The 26,391-nt window shown below is 41.6% G+C and overlaps 1 long non-coding RNA gene across 3 annotated transcripts in view; it reads right to left on the bottom strand.

The window, feature by feature from the left end:
• Positions 1–15,638: 15,638 nt before the first annotated feature.
• Positions 15,639–26,391, bottom strand: part of LOC112449031 (uncharacterized) — a 46,726-nt gene continuing 35,973 nt past the window's right edge. For 2 of the 3 annotated variants that reach the window (XR_003037478.2, XR_009496649.1), the window contains exon 3: positions 22,621–24,028. This is a non-coding gene — a long non-coding RNA (uncharacterized lncRNA). Of the gene's footprint in view, positions 16,766–22,620; positions 24,029–26,391 lie in introns of those variants that run through there. The other variant, XR_003037479.2, reaches the window with a different exon arrangement.

Genomic DNA, 26,391 nt, shown 5'->3' with positions numbered 1-26,391 from the left:
TATTTCTGCCCTAATTTTTAAGATTTTTTTCCTTCTACTAACCCTGGGGTTCTTCATTTCTTCCTTTTCTAGTTGCTTTGGGTGTGCTGCTGCTGCTGCTAAGTTGCTTCAGTCGTGTCCGACTCTGTGCGACCCCATAGACGGCAGCTCACCAGGCTCCCCCATCCCTGGGATTCTCCAGGCAAGAACACTGGAGTGGGTTAAGTTATTTGACTTTTTTCTTGTTTCTTGAGGTATGCCTGTACTGCTATGAACCTTCCCCTTAGCATGGCTTTTACAGTGTCCCATAGGTTTGGGGTTGTTGTGTTTTCATTTTCATTCGTTTCTATGCATTATTTAATTTCTTCTGTGATTTGTTCGTTATTCAGCAGCATGTTGTTCAGCCTCCAGATGTTGGAATTTTTAATAGATTTCCTCCTGTAATTGACATCTAATCTTACTGCATTGTGGTCAGAAAAGATGCTTGGAGAGATTTCAATTTTTTTGAATTTACCAAAGCTAGATTTAGGGCCCAGGATGTGATCTATCCTGGAGAAGGTTCCATTTGCACTTGAGAAAAAGGTGAAATTCATTGTTTTGGGGTGAAATGTCTTGTAGATATCAATTAGTTCTAACTGGTCTATTGTATCATTTAAAGTTGTGTTTCCTTGTTAATTTTCTGTTTAGTTGATCTATCCATAGGCGTGAGTGGGGTGTTAAAGTCTCCCACTATTATTGTGTTATCGTTAATTTCCCCTTTCATACTTGTTAGCATTTGTCTTACATATTGTGGTTTTCCTATGTTGGGTGCATATATATTTATAATTGTTATATCTTCTTCTTGGATTGATCCTTTGATCATTATGTAGTGTCCTTCTTTGTCTCTTTTCACAGCCTTTATTTTAAAGTCTATTTTATCTGATATGAGTATTGCTACTTATGCTTTCTTTTGGTCTCTATTTGCATGGATATCTTTTTCCAGCCCTTCACTTTCAGTCTGTATGTGTCTCTTGTTTCCAGGTGGGTCTCTTGTAGACAACATATATAGGGGTCTTGTTTTTGTATCCATTCAGCCAGTCTTTGTCTTTTGGTTGGGGCATTCAAGCCATTTACATTGAAGGTTATTATTGATAAGTATGATCCCTTTGCCATTTACTTTGTTGTTTTGGGTTCGAGTTCATACACCTTTCTGTGTTTCCTGTCTAGAGAAGATCCTTTAGCATTTATTGGAGCTTTAGCTTGTCTGTAAAGCTTTTGATTTCTCCTTTCATATTTGAATGAGATCCTTGCTGGGTACGGTAATCTGGGCTGTAGGTTTTTCTCTTTCATCATTTTAAGTATGTACTGCCATTCCCTTCTGGCCTGAAGAGTTTCTGTTGAAAGATCAGCTGTCATCCTTATGGGAATCCCCTTGAGTGTTATTTGTTGTTTTTCCCTTGCTGCTTTTAATATTTGTTCTTTGTGTTTGATCTTTGTTAATTTGATTAGTATGGTCTTGGGGTGTTTTGCCTTGGGTTTATCCTATTTGGGACTCTCTGGGTTTCTTGGACTTGGGTGACTATTTCCTTCGCCATTTTAGGGAGGTTTTCAAGTATTATCTCCTCAAGTATTTTCTCATGGCCTTTCTTTTTGTCTTTTTCTTCTGCGACTCCTATGATTCAAATGTTGAGGCATCTAACATTGTCCCAGAGGTCTCTGAGGTTGTCCTCATTTCTTTTAATTCTTTTTTGTTTTTTCCTCTCTGCTTCATTTATTTCTACCATTCTATCTTCTACCTCATATATCCTATCTTCTGCCTCTGTTATTCTACTGTTGGTTCCCTCCAGAATGTTTTTGATCTCATTTATTGCTTGGTAGGCTGCAGTCCACGGGGTCGCTAGGAGTCAGACACAACTGAGCGACTTCACTTTCACTTTTCACTTTCATGCATTGGAGAAGGAAATGGCAACCCACTCCAGTGTTCTTGCCTGGAGAATCCCAGGGATGGGGGAGCCTGGTGGGCTGCTGTCTATGGAGTCACACAGAGTCGGACACGACTGAAGCGACTTAGCAGCATTGCATTATTCATTATATATTGACTCTTTTCTATTTCTTCTAGGTCCTTGTTAAACCTTTCTTGCATCTTGTCAATCCTTGTCTCCAGGCTATTTATCTGTAACTCCACTTTGATTTCAAGATTTTGGATCATTTTCACTATCATTACTTGGAATTCTTTATCATGTAGATTCCCTATCTCTTCCTCTTTTGTTTGGTTTGGTGGGCATTTATCATGTTCCTTTACCTGCTGAGTAAAGGATTTCTCTGCCTTTTCATCTTGTTTATATTGCTGTGTCTGGGGAGGCCTTTGCATATTCTGACAGTTTGTGGTTCCTCTTTATTGTGGAGGTTCTTCCCTGTGGATGGGGTTGTACTGGTGGCTTGTCAAGGTTTCCTGGTTAGGGAAGCTTGTGTCAGTATTCTGATGGGTGGAGCTGGATTTCTTCTCTTTGGGGTGCAATGAAGTGTCCAGTAGTGAGTTTTGCGATGTCAGTGGGTTTGGTGTGACTTTGAGCAGCCTGTATATTGCAGCTCAGGGCTATGTTCCTGTGTTGCTGGAGAATTTGCATGGTATGTCTTGCTCTTGAACTTGCTGGCCCATGGGTGGTGCTTGGTTTCAGTGTAGGTATGGAGGCTTTTGATGAGCTCTTATCAATTAATGTTCCCTGGAGTCAGGAGTTCTCTGCTGTTCTCAGGTTTTGGACTTAAGCCTCCTGCCTCTGGTTTTCAGTCTTATTCTTACAGTAGCCTCACGACTTCTCCATCTCCTTTCAAAGACAATGGGCTGCCTTTCTGGGTCCCTAATGTCTTCTGCCAGCATTCAGTAGTTGTTTTGTCAAATTTGCTCACTGTTCAAATGTTCTTTCAATGAATTTGTGGGGGAGAAAGTGATCTCCCCATCCTATCCCTCCATCATCTTAGGACCACCCCCAAAGTACATTATTTTTAACCAATCAGTTTAAAGGTAAAAATGGTTTAACAACATCTTTATGGATCCTCTTGATCCTTGAAATAAGTTGCCACCATTTTTACTGCCCCCTGGCTGTTTTACAATGGATCAGTTGGATGGGCTTAAGATTAGTGAAGTCACTCAGTCATGTCTGACGTTGTGACCCCATTGACTGTAGCCTACCAGACTCTTTGGTCCATGGGATTTTCCAGGCAAGAGTACAGGAGTGGGTTGCCATTTTCTTCTCCAGATTAATGATCACCAATTATTTTTCCCTCAGGTATATGGAACAGAAGTTAATTACTGCCCTTTCTTGCTGACTGCTTAGCAATTTCTACCTCAATTGGATGGAATCACTGACTCAATGGACATGAGTTTGAGCAAGCTCCAGGAGATGGTGAGGGATAGGAAACCGGGTGTGCACAGTCCATGCAGTCACAAAGAGTCAACTGACTGACTGTTTGTGTCTATCTGAAATTTAGGTAAAGCCCCAGCCCCCAAGGTACCTACATTTAGAGGCAGAGTTTTTATGAATGTAATTAAGTTATTAAGGTAAAATGTTCAGTTCAGTTCAATTCAGTCACTCAGTCGTGTCCAACTCTTGCAACCCCATGAATTGCAGCACTCCAGGCCTCCCTGTCCATCACAAACCCCCAGAGTTCACTCAGACTCATGACCATTGAGTCAGTGATGCCATCCAGCCATCTCATCCTCTGTCGTCCCTCTCTCCTCCTGCCCCCAATCCCTCCCAGCATCAGAGTCTTTTCCAATGAGTCAACTCTTCACATGAGGTGGCCAAAGTACTGAAGTTTCAGCTTTAGCATCATTCCTTCCAAAGAAATACCAGGGCTGATCTTCTTCAGAATGGATGGATCTCCTTGCAGTCCAAGGGACTCTCAAGAGTCTTCTCCAACACCACAGTTCAAAAGCATCAATTCTTCGACACTCAGCCTTCTTTACAGTCCAACTCTCACATCCATACATGACCACTGGAAAAACCATAGCCTTGACTAGATGGAACTTTGTTGGCAAAGTAATGTCTCTGCTTTTGAAAATGCTATCTAGGTTGGTCATAACTTTCCTTCCAAGGAGTAAGCGTCTTTTAATTTCATGGCTGCAGTCACCATCTGCAGTGATTTTGGAGCCCAAAAATATAAAGTCTGACACTGTTTCCACTGTTTCCCCATCTATTTCCCATGATGTGATGGGACCAGATGCCATGATCTTCGTTTTCTGAATGTTGAGCTTTAAGGCAACTTTTTCACTCTCCTCTTTCACTTTCATCAAGAGGCTTTTTAGTTCCTCTTCGCTTTCTGCCATAAGGGTGGTGTCATCTGCATATCTGAGGTTATTGATATTTCTCCCAGCAATCTTGATTCCAGCTTGTGCTTCTTCTAGCCCAGCCTTTCTCACGAGGTACTCTGCATATAAGTTAAATAAGCAGGGTGACAATATACAGCCTTGACATACTCCTTTTCCTATTTGGAACCAGTCTGTTGTTCCATGTCCAGTTCTAACTGTTGCTTCCTGATCTGCATATAGGTTTCTCAAGAGGCAAGATCTGGTATTTTCATCTCTTTCAGAATTTTCCACAGTTTATTGTGATCCACACAGTCAAAGGCTTTGGCATAGTCAATAAAGCAGAAATAGATGTTTTTTTGGAACTCTCTTGCTTTTTTGATGATCCAGCAGATGTTGGCAATTTGATCTCTGGTTCCTCCTCCTTTCGAAAACCAGCTTGAACATCTGGAAGTTCATGGTTCATGTATTGCTGAAGCCTGGCTTGGAGAATTTTGAGCATTACTTTACTAGTGTGTGAGATGAGTGCAATTGTGCAGTAGTTTGAGCATTCTTTGGCATTGCCTTTCTTTGGGATTGGAATGATAACTGACCTTTTCCCCTGTGGCCACTGCTGAGTTTTCCAAATTTGCCGGCATATTGAGTGCAGCACTTTCACAGCATCATAAGGTATAATGAGGTCATTATTATAACCCAGGTGGCACAGTAATAAAGAATCTGCCTGCCAATGCAGGAGACAAAGGAGACAAGGGTTCCATCCTTGGGTCAGGAAGATCCCCTGGAGAAAGAAATAGCAACCCACTCCAATATTCTTGCCTGGAGAATTCCACAGACAAAGGAGCCTTACAGGCTACAGCCTATGGAATCACAAAAGAGTCGGATATGACTGAGCACACACACACACACACACACACACACATGGGTGGAGCCTTCATCTGATGGGATTAGTGTCCTTAGGGAAAGACACTTGAGTGGAGAGAGCTCATAATCTTGAAAGGGACTATCTACAAGCCAGGAAGAGAGATCCCACCCTAAACCAATCCTGCCAGACTTTTGTCTGGGACTTCCAGCCTCCAGAAAATTTCTGATTTTTAGCCACCTAGCTTGTGGTATTTTGTGATGTCAGCTCTAGCAGAGTAATTCAATGGGGAAATCACAGAACATTATAGGAGCACCAAAGGGTTCATAGAGTCCTCCTAAGAGAAAATGAAATTTAATATTAGATCCCCAGAATGAGTATGAGTTAGCAAGTCAAAAGGAGAGATGGTAGAGGAGCTGAGGGACAGTGTTGTGTGGAAATGCTTCCCAGGCAAACAGAGAAGCACCTGCAGAGAGCAAGACACATTCACAGTCCACCCTAAGTGGGAGAGGTGCAGTTGAGGAAGGACTAGCAGGACACAGTCACACAGATCTTTTATAAACGTTTGTAAGAAGTTGGATTTTACCCACAGATCATAAAAATGCTATTGCATTCATAATATCATAAAAATTAACAATAACTGGAATCTTTTGTTCTATGTAAAACAATTTGCAATCTGGAAGGAAATTTCACTTTTGCAGTTTTTCAATCATTTGCTCAGTACCACATGGTTGGCCTTCAGTGACATTTGTTTAATAAATGATGGATTTAGGCCTTTTCTGAGGATATCATGATGCTCATCTTACAATTGAATATACCCGTGGTTCCAAATCAAAAGGTTTTTTTAATGACCTCTTATCAACATGATAAGGGGGTCTTTCTCTAAAGAGATTCATGTTAAAACTCTGCCCTAAAATTCAGCCTTACAGTTAGTCAGGTTGCCACCTAAAATTCAGCCCTTGCATTATCAGACCAGCCAAACAGTATTGGATTTGTAAAAGTCAGGTTTTAACCATCCACTCTGGCCTCCAGAACAATTCTGTGTATTCTTGCTCCTTCTGTAAGCTGCCGATCCTTGGATAAGTGTGACCATTACAGTTTTACATTTCTCATCCTTCTGGAAAACAATAGCTAAAACATCAGAGTATAAAATAATGTTTTGTTCTGGGGTCTGCCATGCGTGTCAGGTCAAATTCTCCTTTATTGGCCTTCAAATTGTTTTTTGAACTCCCCTAATAATATTGTACCACATTTGGTCTTCGGGAAAACAGGCTTTGAAGACAAGTGTTGATGGACCCTGACTGCCTGCTCTTTAGCACGGGAGACAGGTACACTCTCATCCTGGGGTCCTTGGTCCTCCTCCAGTCCGTCCACAGCACTGTGAACTCACAAATGCTAGAAGTCCACTGCCTGCTAGATACACCTCAGTCTCAGCATTTGGGAAAGATGGCTAGCTCTCAGAAATCTTGAAAATATTTTTTTTTCATATTGCCCATTTTTTTAATATGTATCTGGTCCACAGGAAGAAGCTCAATATGATAAAACTAAGAAGCAGAGCTATGGGATGAGGAACATCACAACCCAAGCCTCAGGTCAAAAATGTGAGCAAACCCCTAGCCCCACCTGGCACCACTGCTGACCGGACTGGCAGTAAGAAGTTATTTGGAGGAAAGATGTTTCCGTGATCAATAATCTTTGAACATTCTATTCAGAAATACCAGGCTTACATCTCAACAAGAGTCTTCCTGAGAAAGCAAGATGTCCAAATTGCTTCAGAAACAGCTGTCATTCAACCCTGATGAAATGCTAGAGAAAGATTGGTGAGTGCAGCTCTCCTGAATTCTTCAGCATTCTGTGTGAAGATCGCTCTGGCCGAGTCACTGGATCCATTTAACATAGAAATGGTGTTACCTACCTTCCCTCCCTGAGTAAACGGCTCTCACCTCAGCGCAGGGTTCTCTCTGCTGGAATCCTGACGGTGATCTTTCTTTTGGAGCAGCTACAAGCCTTGCCATGAAATTAAAAGACGCTTACTCCTTGGAAGGAAAGTTATGACCAACCTAGATGGTATATTAAAAAGCAGAGACATTACTGTGCCAACAAAGATCCATCTAGTCAAGGCTATGGTTTTTCCAGTGGTCAGGTATGGATGTGAGAGTTGGACTGTGAAGAAAGCTGAGTGCCGAAGAATTGATGCTTTTGAACTGTGGTGTTGGAGAAAACTCTTGAGAGTCCCTTGGACTGCAAGGAGATCCAACCAGTCCATTCTAAAAGAGATCAGTCCTGGGTGTTCTTTGGAAGGAATGATGCTAAAGCTGAAACTCCAGTACTTTGGCCACCTCATGCAAAGAGTTGACTCATTGGAAAAGACTCTGATGCTGGGAGGGATTGGGGGCAGGAGGAGAAGGGGACGACAGAGGATGAGATGGCTGGATGGCATCACCGACTCAATGGACGTGAGTTTGAGTGAACTCCGGGAGTTGGTGATGGACAGGGAGGCCTGGCATGCTGCAATTCATGGGGTCACAAGAGTCGGACATGACTGAGCGACTGAACTGAACTGAACTGAACCAGCCTAGCCACCACCAGTCAAGGACAGAATCCCTACTGGCCACCTTTTCATTTTCACTCATCCTTGTCTGCTTGTCTGTCTTGGGTCAGGCTCTCTGGAAACACACCCTGAGATGAGATTTGCACTCAGGTTTATTTGAAGATGCGGTTAGGACTGACGCGTCCACAGGAGTGAAGGATGGAAGTGATGGGAAAGGATGTATGGTAGAGGAAGGCAATGCATTGGGAGATGGTCACACAGGGGTCCATCCTACAGAGACCACTGAAGCTAGCATGGTCCCTCAGAGTTGTCCCAGTTGAGGCAAGGGGGCCAGGGCTTTGGATTTCTAAATTGGCAGGTTCTTAGAGCAGGAGTGCTCCAGGAAGGGGTCATGGTCTCAGGCAAGGTAGTTCCAGCAGACAAAAGTGATTCCTGGGGAGGCACTCAGCTGTGAGCCTTCAGCAGCAGCACCCCCAGAATCTGGGGCCCTGGTGCTTGAAGGGGCACATGGGTGAGGACCCACAGCATTCACTACACTCTCTCACCTGACAATCTGAAGGGCAGCAAGGAGCATATGGGTGGGGACCCACAGCATTCATTACACTCTCTCACCTGACAATCTGAAGGGCAATGAGTGGTGGAGGGGGTCTGGCTTAGGGTGATGAAGTCACGTTTTCTCCCCTCTGCATTTCGATGGGCATCCCCTGTTCATTCTTCCTCCCTCCTAAACTCCGGTGGTACATTAGGGAAATGCCACAAGGGGGTCTTGTTTCAACTTCTTCAAAGTATCAGACTAAGGTAGGCAGCTTAGGCCAAGGGGCTTGTGGTTTTTTCTGCAGTGCTTAGTGAAGTAAAGTCGCTCAGTCGTGTCCCACTCTTTGCAACCCCATGGACTGTAGCCTACAAGGCTCCTCTGTCCATGGAATTTTCCAGGCAAGAGTACTGGAGTGGGTTGCCATTTCCTTCTCCAGGGGATCTTCCCCACCCAGGGATCGAACCCAGGTATCCCACATTGAAGGCAGACGCTTTACCATCTGAGCCACCATGGAAATCTCTAAGTACTTAGATAGGTTTAAATATACTATGTAATGTTTTTTACAAACTTCTAATGCTTCTAATTTCTCTTGCTAGCTTTTAACTGCAAAATGTACAGGACTTCAGCTACATTCTGGTCCAATCAATTTTTGTCCACCATCCAAGAAGCCTTACAGACATTGTTTCTATGGGAAAATGTATATTGAGTTCCAGCTACTCAGTTCAAAAGAAGTCTTGGAACATTGCCCACATGGAGAATGCCACCCAGGTAGTGGCTGAAATGAGCACGCTGCAATTGTCAAACCCTTCAAACACACAGAGGGAGACCAACCAGCCCCTTAAAAGCCAGAGCTGCTCAGACTGGGGCTGGAGGGCCCAAGTATTGTTCTCGTCAATTTCTCCCCAACAAATAAATGCAGTAACACACATTCCAAGACAAGGGAGGCTGACTCAGGAGTTCGCTCACTGTCAAGGAATCGCACTTGATCACTTGGACAAGCACACCTTGTCCAAGCAGCTCAACTGTCATTACCAGTACAGTCTAGTCCCTGCTCCCTCATCTCCAGCACTCTCCCGGTCCCCTGCGAAGGGGACCAGCTCTGAGACAGGATGCGGGCTGCAGAGGCAGCTGGGGAAGGCGGCAGCCTCCACCTGCGACTCAGTCCCTATGGTCTGGGCGCTTGAAATGTCCCTTAACTCTCCTTGGCTCTTTTACCTGTGAAACAGACTGCAAACAGCCTTTTCCAGGAAGACTCAATGTTCAGTCACTAATCAGAGAAAAACCCGCCCTCAAAGAAGACACAGAACTCAGCACAGTCTCTGAGGAGTGCCTTTCTTTCTTCCTCAATGTGTGGGTGCCTGCTAAGTCACTTCAGCGGTGTCTGATTCTTTGCGAACCTAGGGACTGTAGCCCGCCAGGCTCCCCTGTCCAGGGATTCTCTAGGTGAGAACAGTGAAGTGGGTCACCGTGCCCTCCTCCAGGGGATCTTTCTGGACTCAGGGGTTGAACCTGCATCTCTTATGTCTCCTGCATTGGCAGGTGGGTTCTTTACCACGAGTGCCACCTGGGAAGCCCTTCCTCCTCAAAGAGGGTCAAGATATCTGCGGTTGGAAGCCCTCTGATTCCTTTGAGCAGTGTTCACAATCGCAGGTGCTCAGCAGGCAGGGCAGCACCATGAAGGAAAGCAGAATTGGGAGATGCTCCCAGATCAAAGATGCAGGCTAAATAAGTACCATTCATCACCTCCCAACAGTCAAGGAGTTTCAGATCCTGTCAATCCATCCCATGTGAGGGAGATGATGTGATTTACAAGTTCAAGTGCCCCAGTGGTTTGATTTGCATAAGCAAAGACTTTGGGGGCATGGAAACAAAGGATCAGTGTGCAGGACACGAGTATATTAGCATAGAGCATTCTGATTTCCAGACAGCCCAGGCCAGGCAGACAACCCCCACCCTCCCCACACGCGCTGAATTTACAGAATTTGACAATTTCTCATCTATGGTAAGGAGAGAGGGTAGGGAGTTGGGGTGTGGAATGAGGTTTGTGGAAAGCCTCTCTTCTTAAGCACAATAATTAGTCTTCCCTCCCTTCTCCCACTCTTTCTCTTCTGACGTTCATTCCAAGGCAGATATACTCCACCTGATAAAACTGGGAGAGGCGGTCATCACCATTTCAAACACTGGAAAGCACAGGTGGGAGCTCTACCCTCTTCAGTACACACAGACACACACCCACCCATACACACACACACACACACACACACACACGTATTTATTTGTATCCTGTTTTATCATTCATTCATGGAATGTTGATTCTGCTGTGCTGTGTTTAGTCACTCAGTTGTGTCCAACTCTTCAATTCAGTTCAGTTCAGTCACTCAGTCATGTCCGACTCTTTGCACCCAACTCTTGGAGACCCCATGGAGAGTAGCCCATCAGGCTCCTCTGTCCATGGGGATTCTCCAGGCAAGAATACTGGAGAGGGTCGGTTAGGAAACTTGGAGTCTTGGGTTTAGTCCTGACTTTGCCACATTTGCTCTCTGGGCAGGTCACCTGTGTCCTCTGCATCCCAGTTTTCTCCTCTCTAAAATAGAGATGGACCAGAAAACCTCTAGGCTTCCTTCCATCCTTAACATGAAAGAAATGAGTAAGACAGCCCAGTGCATGGTCATAGCAGACAGGCTCAACCACTGGCCTGTGAGGGCTGAAGACCAAGGGGAGTGTCCCAGAAACTCCACCTTAAGCTTGCTGTTACCTGTCACTGTAAGAGTGTGTCACCTACCCTCCCTGAGCCAGTCTCTACTCCTTTGAAAGAAGACTGTCGACAAATGTGTCTTAGGGCTGTTGGGTGAGTTAAATATAGTACTTCTATGTGAAAAGCACTTTGCAAATTATAAATGCAATACACTGTTACTAATGTGTTAACTCAGATGAAATTGAAATACCAAGTACTAACAGCAGCCCTTTAATCCATTGGTTTTCAGGGGAGTGGAGTTGGGAGTGATTTTACCCCCCAGGAGACATTTGGAGGGTCGTAGAGACGATTTTTTTTTTTTTTTGGTCACACCCAGGGACAGAGGACAGAGTCTATTGGCATCTGCAGGATAGCGGCCAGAGATACTGTTAAATGAGCGTGGAGCACCAACACTTAGATCCCAAAAGCACCATGACAGTGCTCCAGCCAAAAGCAGTTTCCCTGAGAGATTTCATCACCAAGCTCTTAGCTGTAAGATTTCGGATGAAGCTTGTCTTATAACCAAAACACACCATACTTGGAAGGGCAGAAAAATCATGAGCATGAAAATAACTCTGTAAAGGATGTACTTTTTTACTGGGGTCGGGGGAAGAAAGTCAGATCTCTGAAACACATTTATTACATGTAATTTGGCAACAAGAGTTATAGAAAGAATGTATGCAGATTGTACAAGGCATCAGTTAGACTGTGGGCTGAACTCTTTGAGTCAGAATGTATTCCATCCTGTGCAAAAGAGTCACTCATTCTCTCTGGAAATCTGCCAATCTAAAGGTCTGCTGTGACAGACAATGTAAGAGTTTAAAATATCTGCTTTAATTGATATTTTTTTCAGTTACTGTTTAAAAAAATGTTTGGTCACTCGCCAGGTGTTAAGAATTTGAAGGGAGAGTAGTTCCACTGAATGTCTGTTGAGCATTTGTGCTGGAAACATTGCTTTCAACCCAGGCTGAACAGTGAACGTGATTCTGTTGGATCTTTAGTGGGCTGATAGTTTTAGTCTCCAACTGGTTCAACGCCTCAGATGGAGAAAAATAAATTCTGAAACCAGAAACTTTTATTTCACATTTAAATAGCAATGTTTTTGTCCCAAAGGAAAAAAATATAACTTTAAACACATTTGAATTATTTCTCACCATAATGACTTAAGGAGGATGGTACCATAAATGCGGGGGAAAAAACTGTAAGGAATAAAAAAGCTTTGAAAATGAGATTAGAACTCACAACTTTTAAGTTATTGAAGCTAATACCAACAATTCTGAAAATACAATAGTTACCCTCTCTACACCTACTCCTTAAACTTGGCATTTTTGTGTTCCATGTTACTCCAATATGTTCTCTGAAAGGTTTTTTGGGTTTGTTTTTTTTTTTTTTTGAATCACAGTGACTTGGTAGACGAGGGTGTTGCAGTGCTGACCCATTCCCTCTTGACTTGACATGATCAGACCAGATTTGAGGCCTTGGGCCTGGTGTTAAAGTCTCTGACTCCTGACACTCTGATGGAGCTGAGAGTTCTTTCTTTTCCCTCTTGAAATTGTGTGGGCCCTGGCACGGACCCTGTCCACTGAGATGAAGGGCCTGGCAGTGAAATCGAGTAGTGGAGGTGAAGCCCTTGTGAAACACACTGCAGAAGCTTCATGGCTTTGAGGCGAACAGAGGTCACTGCTCCTGGGAGCTCGGTGAGGAGGCACTGGCCACACCTTAGGAAGCCCTGGTTCCGTAGCGCGCCGGCCACTGTGGGCTCTTCACGAGGAGGCGGCTGATTAACATATATGCAGGTAACACTCCAGAGTTTTCCTGTGTCTGAATATAAACTTGGCCCTTTTGAAATGGCATGAAATTGTCAAGTCACTGGGGTGCCATTTTTTAAATTCCTTCAACAATGAACTAAGTGGCACCTCCCGAGATTTACCCCATGTTCAAAAAGTGTTCTTATAATTAAAGGATAGACTCTCCTGATAAAACTTTATAATTTAGGTCCCAGAAGAATCCAACTATTGGGGGCTTGCTTTTGTCCCTGTTCTTCCCCTAGGACCTAGGTGAACTCTGAAACTCTCTAATTAACAGTTGATGATAAAAACCTTGTGAAAAAGCATTATTCTACGATTTCCTAACATGCATGCACACATATACATTTTCTTTGTAGAACTCACTTTTGAGGTTTCTGGTTAAAGACAACCCCAGCTTCAAAAAGGCCTTTTGGTTTGAGGCAGCAAGAGAAGAGCTCAGGAGGTGCCTCTCAGAACAGTCAGATTGTTTTCATTCAAGACCGAGATATGGGAACGGCTGAAGGCGGAGGGAAGGAGGTTTATTCTCCACTGACGTGCGGATGTTCAAAGTGAAGACCTTCTCAGTGCTGCCTAGGTTGGGAAATAAGTGAAGTGAATGTGTTAGTCACTCAGTTCAGTTCAGTTCAGTTCAGTCGCTCAGTCGTGTCCGGCTCTTTGTGAACCCATGAATCGCAGCACGCCAGGCCTTCCTGTCCATCACCAACTCCCGGAGTTCACTCAGACTTACATCCATTGAGTCAGTGATGCCATCCAGCCATCTCATCCTCTGTCATCCCCTTCTCCTCCTGCCCCCAATCCCTCCCAGCATCAGAGTCTTTTCCAATGAGTCAACTCTTCACATGAGGTGGCCAAAGTACTGGAGTTTCAGCTTTAGCATCATTCCTTCCAAAGAAATCCCAGGGCTGATCTCCTTCAGAATGGACTGGTTGGATCTCCTTGCAGTCCAAGGGACTCTCAAGAGTCTTCTCCAACACCACAGTTCAAAAGCATCAATTCTTTGGCACTCAGCCTTCTTCACAGTCCAACTCTCACATCCATACATGACCACAGGAAAAACCATAGCCTTGACTAGACGAACCTTTGTTGGCAAAGTAATGTCTCTGCTTTTGAATATGCTATCTAGGTTGGTCATAACTTTCCTTCCAAGGAGTAAGCGTCTTTTAATTTCATGGCTGCAGTCACCATCTGCAGTGATTTTGGAGCCCAAAAATATAAAGTCTGACACTGTTTCCACTGTTTCCCCATCTATTTCCCATGATGTGATGGGACCAGATGCCATGATCTTCGTTTTCTGAATGTTGAGCTTTAAGCCAACTTTTTCCCTCTCCATTTTCACTTTCATCAAGAGGCTTTTTAGTTCCTCTTCACTTTCTGCCATAAGGGTGGTGTCATCTGCATCTCTGAGGTTATTGATATTTCTCCCGGCAATCTTGATTCCAGCTTTTTTCTTGATTCTTCCAACCCAGCCTTTCTCATGATGTGCTCTGCATATAAGTTAAATAAGCAAGATAACAATATACAGCCTTGACATACTCCTTTTCCTATTTGGAACCAGTCTGTTGTTCCATGTCCAGTTCTAACTGTTGCTTCCTGACCTGCATACAGATTTCTCAAGAGGCAGATCAGGTGGTCTGGTATTCCCATCTCTTTCAGAATTTTCCACAGTTTATTGTGATCCACACAGTCAAAGGCTTTGGCATAGTCAATAAAACAGAAATAGATGTTTTTCTGGAACTCTCTTGCTTTTTCAATGATTCAGCATGGATGTTGGCAATTTGATCTCTGGTTCCTCTGCCTTTTCTAAAACCAGCTTGAACATCAGGAAGTTCACGGTTCGCATATTGCTGAAGCCTGGCTTGGAGAATTTTGAGCATTACTTTACTAGTGTGTGAGATGAGTGCAAGTGTGTGGTAGTTTGAGCATTCTTTGGCATTGCCTTTCTTAGGGATTGGAATGAAAACTGACCTTTTCCAGTCCTGTGGCCACTGCTGAGTTTTCCAAATTTGCTGGCATATTGAGTGCAGCACTTTCACAGCATCATCTTTCAGGATTTGGAATAGCTCAACTGGAATTCCATCACCTCCACTAGCTTTGTTCGTAGTGATGCTTTCTAAGTTAGGGGACCTTAAATAAGCAGGGAGGAACTTTCCCTGAGAAAGCAGTACCATCCCTGGTAGGGCCACCTACACAAGCTGGTTTTGTTAGCACAATTGGCACAGAAGCGCCTCAGAACCAAGCCTCTGGGAGAACAATCACCTAGAATAACAAAGAGATACAGGGAGGAAACTCATCTTAGTGAAAATGATGTTTATTCAAAAATACTTCCAGAGGCTATCACACTTCAAAGAGTAAAGATACTTTTTTCTCTCTGCAACAAGGAAATTGAGCCAGTCACACTGTTAGAGCAGTGGTGGCAAAGGAGGCTCGGCCAGACCTAAGAGGTAGGCAGGAGCGTGTAAGACCCTGAGGTGCCATTCGCGGTCTCTGCTGAGAGTGAGGGATTCTGGGAAAAGAGGCGCAGCAAGCATCCCTACAGTGTCTACCTCAGAACAGTAAGACAACGTCCTGAGATCAAAGCACACCGGCTCTCCCTCGCCTAAGTTTTATATTGAAAATAATTACCAGTATACATCTGACACAGAAGTGCTTTAAAATAGAACGAAATGAGCTTGATAAATATGAAAGGGCAAGAAGGTATACCTAATTATTTCTATTCCCTTTGCTAATAACTTACCCTTTGTGGCTCCCTCTGTTTCTCAAATCTGAAGTTGTTATATGGATCAAAACAAAGTCAATTTTTAAAAAAGACTTTAAATAAATGACTTTACTTTTTAACTTTATTTAAATAAATAAAAAAGACTTTGAGTAAAGGAAGAAAAAGAGTCTGTTTAAAGAAATATATTCTGAGACACATTTGTTTATTTTCTTCATTCCCTACCCTGATATTAAGCCAATGTTACACACACTCTCCTAGTGAAATGTTTAAGATAAAACAAGATTTAATAAATGTTTCCAGTTTATCTGAGAACAATCACCCTTCTCCCTCTGTCTCTTTATTCACTACATTTTTGCACATAAGGAACGCCATATCTGAACAATCCATTTTAGAAATAAACAAAGTTCTGTGGGTGGCTGATCTCAGATTGGGTCTGAGATTCATCTTCATATCAACACTAATCTGTGTTGTCTTCCAGTCCTGGTGCTTCCTCAGCCTCCAGTGGAAGGCATTCCCCTAGCAAACAGAAGATCCATCTTTCAGTTGTCCCAGAAGGTTCTTTCTCAACATGAATGTTTTCATGAGTACTTTGTATCCTGTTGACTATAACCCTATTACCTCAATTGGGACCAGATGTTGTATGTTGTGAAAAACTAATATTCATCTCAAAAATTTCATTTAGATCATTGTACATGAAAACTGAGAGATAAATGCAGGGCTAAGGCAATAGAGTGCAAAAACATGGGAAAATTCTGAAATAGCTTATTCTTGCTATGCACTTTATCTTCTGGAAGTAAAAGCAGCAAACTTTGCCAAGAATTGATTAGGAATTAATTATAAAAGTCTCTGATCTAAATCAAATAATAAATAATATGAAAATAGAATTATTTTCATATAATGAAAACTATACTTTCCTGGGTATATCTGTTTTATTACATAGTATTATATACATTCTTAATAGCACTCTATGCTCATCAACATCATTTACTTTATACACATTTTTAGTTCAACTCTACGTCTAATGACACAGGATTCCAAACATGCACAGTTTTAAGGAAAAATCCATCTTTGGTAAACTGCCCAGTAGACACTAATAATGTCAAATATTTTTAAAAGCTTACCAAATAATGGTAGACTTTTTAGTTATGATTAAAGTTTTGAAACAGAATGCCTAATACATATTGACCAAGCCAGAGAAATTGTTACAGGATTCCAGAACAGTGAGGTGCTATTAGGTAGTGCTCTTAGATGTTCACCAAAGGCTGTTCATTACTCAAGATCAGGAAGTAATTGTGAGGCTGCAAAAGAAACGGAGTGTGCCCATTATTCAAAAAGGATATTTGAATTCAGGTGTCAAAAATTTGATTGGCATTAGTTTTAGGATGTCCCACTTTTGCATTCCAATCGCCTATGATGAAAAGGACATCATTTTTTGGTGTTATTTCTTTTTTCAGTGTTAGTTCTTTTTTTAATGTTAGTTCAGATATGCAGATGATACCACTCTAATGGCAGAAAGTGAAGAGGAACTAAAGAGCCTCTTGATGAGGGTGAAAGAGGAGAGTGAAAAACTGACTTAAAACTCAACATTCAAAAAAGAAAGATAATGGCATCTGGTCCCATCACTTCATGGCAAATAGATGGGGAAACAGTGACAGACTTTATTTTCTTGGGCTGCAAAATCACTGTGGATGATGACTGCAGCCATGAAACTAAAACATGCTTGCTCCTTAGAAGGAAAACTATGACAAACCTAGACAGCATATGAAGAAGGAAATGGCAGCCCACTCCAGTATTCTTGCCTGGAGAATCCTGTGGATGGAGGAGCCTGGTGGGCTGCTGTCCATAGGGTCGCACAGTCAGACACAACTGAGGCGACTTAGCATGCAGGCATATGTGCGTGCATTGGAGAAGGAAATGGCAGCCCACTCCAGTGTTCTTACCTGGAGAATCCCAGGGATGGAGGAGCCTGGTGGGCTGCCGTCTATGGGGTTGCATGGAGTCGGACATGACTGAAGCAACTTAGCAGCAGTAGCAGCAGACAGCATATTAAAAAGCAGAGGCATCACTTTCCAACAAAAGTCTGTCTAGTCAAAGCTATGGTTTTTCCAGTAGTGACGTATGGATGTGAGAGTTGGACCATAAAGAAGGCTGAGCACTAAAGAACTGATACTTTCAAATTGTGGTACTGGAGAAGACTCTTGAGAATTGTTTGGACTGCAAGGAGATCAAACCAGAAAATCCTAAAGTAAATCAACCCTTAATATTTATTGGAAGGACTGATGCTGAAGCTCCAATACTTTGGCATCTGATGCAAAGAGCAGACTCTTTGGGAAAGACTCTGATGCTTGGAAAGAATGAAGGCAAAAGGAGAAGAGGGCAGCAGAGGATGAGATAGTTAGATAGCATCACTGACTCAATGGACATGAATTTGAGCTAACTCTAGGAGATAGGTGTTACAAGAGGGCATCAGAGGGCAGACACACTGAAACCATACTCACAGAAAACCTGTCAATCTAATCATACTAGGACCACAGCCTTGTTTAACTCAATGAAACTAAGCCATGCCTGTGGGGCAACCCAAGATGGGTGGGTCATGGTGGAGAGATCTGGCATAATGTGGTGAACTGGAGAATGGAATGGCAAACCACTTCAGTATTCTTGCCTTGAGAACCCCATGAACAGTATGAAAAGGCAAAATGATAGGATACTGAAAGAGGAACTCCCCAGGTCAGTAGGTGCCCAATATGCTATTGAAGATCAGTGGAGAAATAACTCCAGAAAGAATGAAGGCAATGGAGCCAAAGCAAAAAGAATACCCAGCTGTGGGTGTGACTGGTAATAGAAGCAGGGTCCGATGCTGTAAAGAGCAATATTACATAGGAATCTGGAATGTCAGGTCCATGAATCAAGGCAAATTGGAAGTGGTCAAACAGGAGATGGCAAGAGTGAATGTTGACATTCTAGGAATCAGCGAACTGAAATGGACTGGAATGGGTGAATTTAACTCAAATGACCTTTATATCTACTACTGCAGGCAGGAATCCCTCAGAAGAAATGGAGTAGCCATCATGGTCAACAAAAGAGTCCGAAATGCAGTACTTGGATGCAATCTCAAAAACGACAGAATGATCTCTGTTTCCAAGGCAAACCATTCAATATCACAGTAATCGAAGTCTATGCCCCAACCAGTAACGCTGAAGAAGCTGAAGTTGAACAGTTCTATGAAGACCTACAAGACCTTTTAGAACTAACACCCAAAAAAGATGTCCTTTTCATTATAGGGGACTGGAATGCAAAAGTAGGAAGTCAAGAAACACCTGAAGAAACAGGCAAATTTGGCCTTGGAATACGGAATGAAGCAGGGCAAAGACTAATAGAGTTTTGCCAAGAAAATGCACTGGTCATAACAAACACCCTCTTCCAACAACACAAGAGAAGACTCTATACATGGACATCACCAGATGGTCAACACCGAAATCAGACTGATTATATTCTTTGCAGCCAAAGATGGAGAAGCTCTATACAGTCAGCAAAAACAAGACCAGGAGCTGACTGTGGCTCAGACCATGAACTCCTTATTGCCAAATTCAGACTGAAATTGAAGAAAGTAGGGAAAACCACTAGACCATTCAGGTATGACCTAAATCAAATCCCTTATGATTATACAGTGGAAGTGAGAAATAGATTTAAGGGCCTAAATCTGATAGAGTGCCTGATGAACTATGGAATGAGGTTTGTGACATTGTACAGGAGACAGGAATCAAGACCATTCCCATAGAAAAGAAATGCAAAAAAGCAAAATGGCTGTCTGGGGAGGCCTTACAAATAGCTGTGAAAAGAAGAGAAGCAAAAGCAAAGGAGAAAAGGAAAGATATAAACATCTGAATGCAGAGTTCCAAAGAATAGCAAGAAGAGATAAGAAAGCCTTCTTCAGCGATCAATGCGAAGAAATAGAGGAAAACAACAGAATGGGAAAGACTAGAGATCTCTTCAAGAAAATCAGTTATAGCAAAGGAACATTTCATGCAAAGATGGGCTCGATAAAGGACAGAAATGGTATGGACCTAACAGAAGCAGAAGATATTAAGAAGAGATGGCAAGAATACACAGAAGAACTATACAAAAAAGAACTTCACGACCCAGATAATCACAATGGTGTGATCACTGACCTAGAGCCAGACATCCTGGAATGTGAAGTCAAGTGGGCCTTAGAAAGCATCACTACGAACAAAGCTAGTGGAGGTGATGGAATTCCAGTTGAGCTATTCCAAATCTCACATGCTAGTAAAGTAATGCTCAAAATTCTCCAAGCCAGGCTTCAGCAATATGTGAACCGTGAATTTCCTGATGTTCAAGCTGGTTTTAGAAAAGGCAGAGGAACCAGAGATCAAATTGCCAACATCCATTGGATCATTGAAAAAGCAAGAGAGTTCCGGAAAAACATCTATTTCTGCTTTATTGACTATGCCAAAGCTTTTGACTGTGTGGATCACAATAAACTGTGGAAAATAAGACATGGGAATACCAGACCACCTGATCTGCCTCTTGAGAAATTTGTATGCAGGTCAGGAAGCAACAGTTAGAACTGGACACGAAAAAACAGACTGGTTCCAAATAGGAAACGGAGTATGTCAAGGCTGTATATTGTCACCCTGTTTATTTAACTTATATGCAGAGTACATCATGAGAAACGCTGGGCTGGAAGAAACACAAGCTGGAATCAAGATTGCCGGGAGAAATATCAATAACCTCAGATATGCAGATGACACCACCCTTATGGCAGAAGGTGAAGAGGAACTCAAAAGCCTCTTGATGAAAGTGAAAGTGGAGAGTGAAAAAGTTGTCTTAAAGCTCAACATTCAGAAAACAAAGATCATGGCATCTGGTCCCATCACATCATGGGAAATAGATGGGGAAACAGTGGAAACAGTGTCAGACTTTATATTTTTGGGCTCCAAAATCACTGCAGATGGTGACTGCAGCCATGAAATTAAAAGACGCTTACTTCTTGGAAGGAAAGTTATGACCAACCTAGATAGCATATTCCAAAGCAGAGACATTACTTTGCCAACAAAGTTCCATCTAGTCAAGGCTATGGTTTTTCCTGTGGTCATGTATGGATGTGAGAGTTGGACTGTGAAGAAGGCTGAGTGCCAAAGAATTGATGCTTTTGAACTGTGGTGTTGGAGAAGACTCTTGAGAGTCCCTTGGACTACAAGGAGATCCAACCAGTCCATTCTGAAGGAGATCAGCCCTGGGATTTCTTTGGAAGGAATGATGCTGAAGCTGAAATTCCAGTACTTTGGCCACCTCATGAGAAGAGTTGACTCATTGGAAAAGACTCTGATGCTGGGAGGGATTGGGGGCAGGAGGAGAAAGGGACGACAGAGGATGAGATGGCTGGATGGCATCGCTGACTCAATGGACGTGAGTCTGAGTGAACACTGGGAGTTGGTGATGGACAGGGAGGCCTGGCATGCTGCAATCCATGGGATCTTAAAAAGTCAGACATGACTTAGTGACTGAACAACAGCAACAAAATTTTAGAATATTTGACAAGGGAAATGTCAACTATCTTGATATTTGAGCCCATATAAAAGGAATTTGAAATTTTGGATAGGCATAAAATCATCAAAGAAGACCTCAGCAACTCTTAGTTGGGCTGTCTCAGTTTAGCCACGCTGTTATCTCTATGTGTGCATGTGTGCTAAGTCACGTTAGTCGTGTCTGACTCTTTGCGACCCTATGGGCCATACGGCCCACAGTTTCTGCTCTCCATGGGATTCTCCAGGCAAGAATACTGGAGTGGGTTGCTCTAGGGGATCTTCCCAACCCAGCAACCGAACCCTCATCTCTTACATCTACCTTCATTGACAGGCAGGTTCTTTACCACTATCACCACACGGGAAGCCCTATTACCACTATGGTATTGTAAAAATTCAAATAAATATTGAAAGTATTTTTCCTCACCTGTTTCTGTCTGGTAAAAGTATTCATGAAGAACTTAAGTATTGGAGCCATGCTTAAGTTGTAGAGAATTATGTGATAGAAGTTAATTATTAGAATTAATAGAACTAAGATATCTGATACAATCCCCTCTATTTAACAGATAAAATATTCAAATCTGGAGAAGCTAAATGCTTTTTCTAAGTACACATGGGGACTCAGTGGGAGACTGTTAAACTTGAGGGTGGGGGTCTTTGAAACTGCACTGCGGTGGGCATCCCACATCCACCACTTGGTGACTGTGGAATCATAGTTTTTCCCTTCATTACTCTTTCTTGGGTTTTATTTCAACTTCTTCCTTTGTAAAACAGACATAATAATAGTAGAGTGGAAGCCCTCTTATTTAGCATTACAAAGACAAATGTATCAAAATGTAAGCAGTGATGTGTTAAGAAATCCACACTAAATTGTTTATTTTTCATCTAAAGCATATTTACCCACCTTTCATATAGGGTCAAGGTCTTTTGAGTTCTCTTAACTGGTCTAATAATTAATTGACCAAGACAGATTAACAAGAGAAAAAGACTAATTTAATTCATAGACACAGAGCTCTCATTGAAATAGGACCCCTGAAGTGAACAAAGTAGGCTGTTTGTATATTATTTTTATACAAAGAAAAAAAGTATCTGTGAAAGAGGCTTGTGCTTGGGGAAGCAGACTAATGAAGAAGTAATAAAGCCTGTTTATAGCTTTCTTAGCCTTGAATTCCCTAACTTTGTTTATAAGAAATCTCTCTATCCCCCTGGTATAGGAAGGACACTTTCACATGGAAGATTTATTTCCTGCTTTCAGGGGAAATGTGGAGGGTAAGAGTGTTTTCTGTATCTTTTTTTACCAACTGCTTCTCAAGTAATTTTAATTCTAAATAATCTCTATGCCATTGAGGTATATGTTGGGGCAGCCTGCCCTTGGCCCTAACACAGGAAATTGATAAATCCTTGTATGTAGATATCATTCTTTCTTCTCTACATTTTTTTTCCACATTGATATTCAAAATTGACTTTGGAAGAAAAAAACAAAATTAACTTTGATTCCCTGTTAAGTTATATTAATAAAAATTACTAGTGGATTATATTATATATCCAGTGTTAGTTACAAGAGTAAAGACTGGTGATTAATTCTAGAATCATGCTAAATACAGTCCCTGTAATATAATAAAACTGTTTTTATTTTTTGAGTTAGTCTATAATTTTCTCACAACTAAGATGCATATAGTGTGAGTCAGATACTGTATGCCACTGATTCTAATCTGCACACTTACCCACATTTTAATATCTTGAAGATCTGGATGCTCTCTTACTGCCCATGGCATGTCATAATTACTGTGGACCAGGTGGCAGTCATAACATACAAAGCTGCTGCACATTTACACTCCTTAAACATATCAACATCAAAATTCAGAAGTGACAGTAACTTGAAGAGAATCAGAGAATCAATGGATCAGTCATTTGAGGAATCAGTAGCGATCTCAGTGGCCCAGAGCACCATACAACGGTATGGAAAATTACAAGCACCAACAACTCTGACTTGAAGTAATTCAAAAGAATTTGAAGTTTTAGGAAAAATACTCAATTCCTTTCACTTATATTTTTGTTTTTTGCGTATTCACAAGAAGGTCGTATGATCAAAACTACAGTGTAAAGTGTACAGTTCAGTTCAGCCGCTCAGTCGTGTCCGACTCTTTGCAACCCCATGAATCGCAGCACGCCAGGCCTCCCTGTCCATCACCAACTCAGGCACCAATCATATCCAACTCTGTGCGACCCCACAGACTGTGGCCTGCCAGACTCCTCTGTCCATGGGATTCTCCAGGCAAGGATACTGGAGTGGGTTGCCATTCCCCTCTCCAGAGATCTTCCCGATCCAGGGACTGAACTCGGGTCTCCTGCACTGCAGACAGATTCTTTACTGTCAGAGCCTATATGTTTAACAAATATAAAGAACTGTCATTAATATTATATAAAGATTAAAATGATGCTGACTATAATGCAATAACTAGTACCAGAGTAGCATTCCGATCATAAACAAGTGTAGTAATGGGTCAGATATAGGAGGCATTTGGGTTTCAGCAATGGATCACAAGCAGTTCAAGGCTGTGCTCCCTGAAAAAGGAACTCACAATGTGAGTCTCATTCATGATAACCCAGCTGTCTGACTGGGGACAAGTTAGGGTTTTTGTTGATTTTATTTTGCCCTCACCAGGAAGCATACAGGGGTCTTTGTTCCCCAACCAGGGATCAAACCTGTGCCCCCTGCACTGGGAGCATTGTGTATTAACCACCGGACCACCAGGGAAATCTTGGAACAACTTCTTGACTGCAGTGTGGTGAGCTGGAGTCCAGGTGGCAATCCATCTGTGCTAAGAAGGCAGAGATCAGAGTTGGAACAGCTGGAATCTATAGGACCAGGACCCCAGAAGCAGAAGATATACACAGTAGGGACTTTAAATGGTGGACAGAAGATTCCTCATATACCACATAACCAAAGGCTGTGCTGTGCACGGTCAAACTGATATCACAGAAGGCTTCCAGAAAGCAGCTGCTGCAGGGTTAAACCTAGAAAAGAGATAATAGTGGTCAATCAGTGCTTGTTAAAATTTCACTAGCACTTTGGATATCCTCCAGGACAACAAAACACTGCCTTTTAGAAGTAAGACCTATACCTTTTTCCATATCTACCCAAATAAAATCTAAAACCAAACCCTGACAAGATCTCCTGGAAGACAAAGTGCAGAAATTGAGTCCCATCAAGTGAGAGGCTGGAAAACCCCTCCAAACATCTTTCCAAACATCTATCCTAACAAAGCAGATTACTAAGGCCAAGACTATAAAGTCAAAGATGACCAGCCAGTAATTGAACTGCCCACCAAAATAAAATCAACATTTTCCAGAATCTCTACAATGTGCTATCAAAGATGACTACTGAATAACCAAATCCATAAAGAAACAAGAAAACATGAGTCATATTCAGCAAAAAAAAAAAAAAAACTGCCAAAATAATTCATCCCGCAGATTACTCATGTGTTGGATTTAACAAAGACTTTAAAGCAGCAACTGTAAATATGTTCAAAGAGCTAAAGAAAAGTTGTTTTAAAAGTAAAAGAAAGTATAGTTAGCCATAAGTAAATAAATAGGAAATCTCAGAAGAGAAATAAAAATTGTAAGTATAAATTGTACAACTTCAAGTAAAATGACTAAAATGAGAGAATGGAGGTTAACAGTATCTTAGAGCTGGCATGCGAAAGAATTAGTGATAGTGAAGATATACAAAAAGCAATAATTCAACCTGAAAAGCAGAGAGAAAATATTGAAGAAAAACATACAGAGCCTCAAGAGGTCTTAATTATTGCAATTGGAAAATGATAGATAGATGATAGATACAGACAGAAGAAAGAAAGGATGCAGGGGAGGGAGTGAGGAAGAGCATGATTTGAAAAGAGAAATGGAGAAACAGACTTATCTCTATTTACAGACCATATAAGTTTCTCTACATAAAATTTCAAAGGAATCTACAAATTTTTTGAAATTGATTAATGAATTTATTAATAGCTAGCAAAAGTTTAACATATAAAAATCAATTACATGTCTATACCCCAGCAAAAAATTGGAAAATTGAATTAATTGAATAAATTTAATTTGAAAAGCACACGATCTCTATACTAAAAACTGCACAGCATTATGGAGAGCCATTGCAGCAGACTAATTGGAGAGAAATATACAGTATTACAAGTCCAAGTTCATAAACTAGAAGGCTTGATATGGTACACATTCTCCTCAAATTTGAATTACAGATTCAAGCAATTTTACTTGAAAGTCATAGTAATAGACATTAGTAAGCTCATTCTAAAATTGATATACAAATAAAAGGACCTAGAATAATGAAAACAATTTCAAAATCAAAGAACAAACTAGAATAATCACACCATCTCATTTTAAGACTTACTAAAAGTCACAATAGTCAAGACAAGATGGTAATGATATAATGGCAGACAAACATCTCATGAAAATAAAATAGAGTCCAAAAACCTATATACATATGTGTGGCCAACTGAATTTTCACAAAAGCCAAAATGTCATCAAATAGAGAAACATATTCACTTCATCAAGAGATGCTGAAACCAATAGATATCTGTATGAAAAAAAAAAAACAACAACAAAGAATCTTGACCCCCTAACTCACAACATAAATAAAATTAATTTAATAAAATTCATACTTAAATTTAAAAGTAAAAACAACAAAATTCCTAGAGGAAAATATAGGAGAAAATCTTTGCAAATTTGCTATAGGCAAAGATTTAGTAAACCAAATACAAGTGATGATTGACACGTTGGACTTCACCAAAATTAAAAATTCTGACAGAGGTAGATCAGAGTAAGGCAAGGGCAGCCAAATCATGCATGTTCAGAGTCAGTTTCTGTCTTTTTTAAAAGTTTGATATTTTGCTCATCATGAGCTTTCTATATTGTTTAATTTTTAAAATATTGGATTTTTTTTTTTTTTTATCTTGAGTACTTAGTTTCCAGCATCCCTTTAACTTCTGTGCCTGAGACAAATGGCTTGTTCTCCTCACCCTTGTCCAGGCCAGATCCCGTCCTTCCTACGTTCTGAACTCTGTATCCTCAAGTCACTGGGACCCACAGGCTGGCCTTTGGTTTTCTCTCCCAGTTATGTAGTCAGAACACCCTTTCCAGTTCATTACCTGGGGCAGTTATAGAAAGCACCTCAGCTCCTTTTCTTCTCCTGGAATCACTCTCCATTTCTCATCTTCCAGTGGGCAAGAATCATTTTTTACATGTTTTATCTAGTTTTCTACTAGCTTAAGAAGGGAAGGTAATTCTGGTCCTCAGCTCCATTATACCTGAAGCAGAAGTACTTACAAGAGTTTTGAAATGTATTTTTATACTTAGTGTTTGTACGT

Source organism: Bos taurus, chromosome 12 (genome assembly GCF_002263795.3).
Source record: "Bos taurus isolate L1 Dominette 01449 registration number 42190680 breed Hereford chromosome 12, ARS-UCD2.0, whole genome shotgun sequence".
Lineage (NCBI taxonomy): Eukaryota > Metazoa > Chordata > Mammalia > Artiodactyla > Bovidae > Bos > Bos taurus.
The sequence above is the reverse complement of the archived record's forward strand: the minus strand, read 5'-3'. Positions and strand labels throughout refer to the sequence as shown.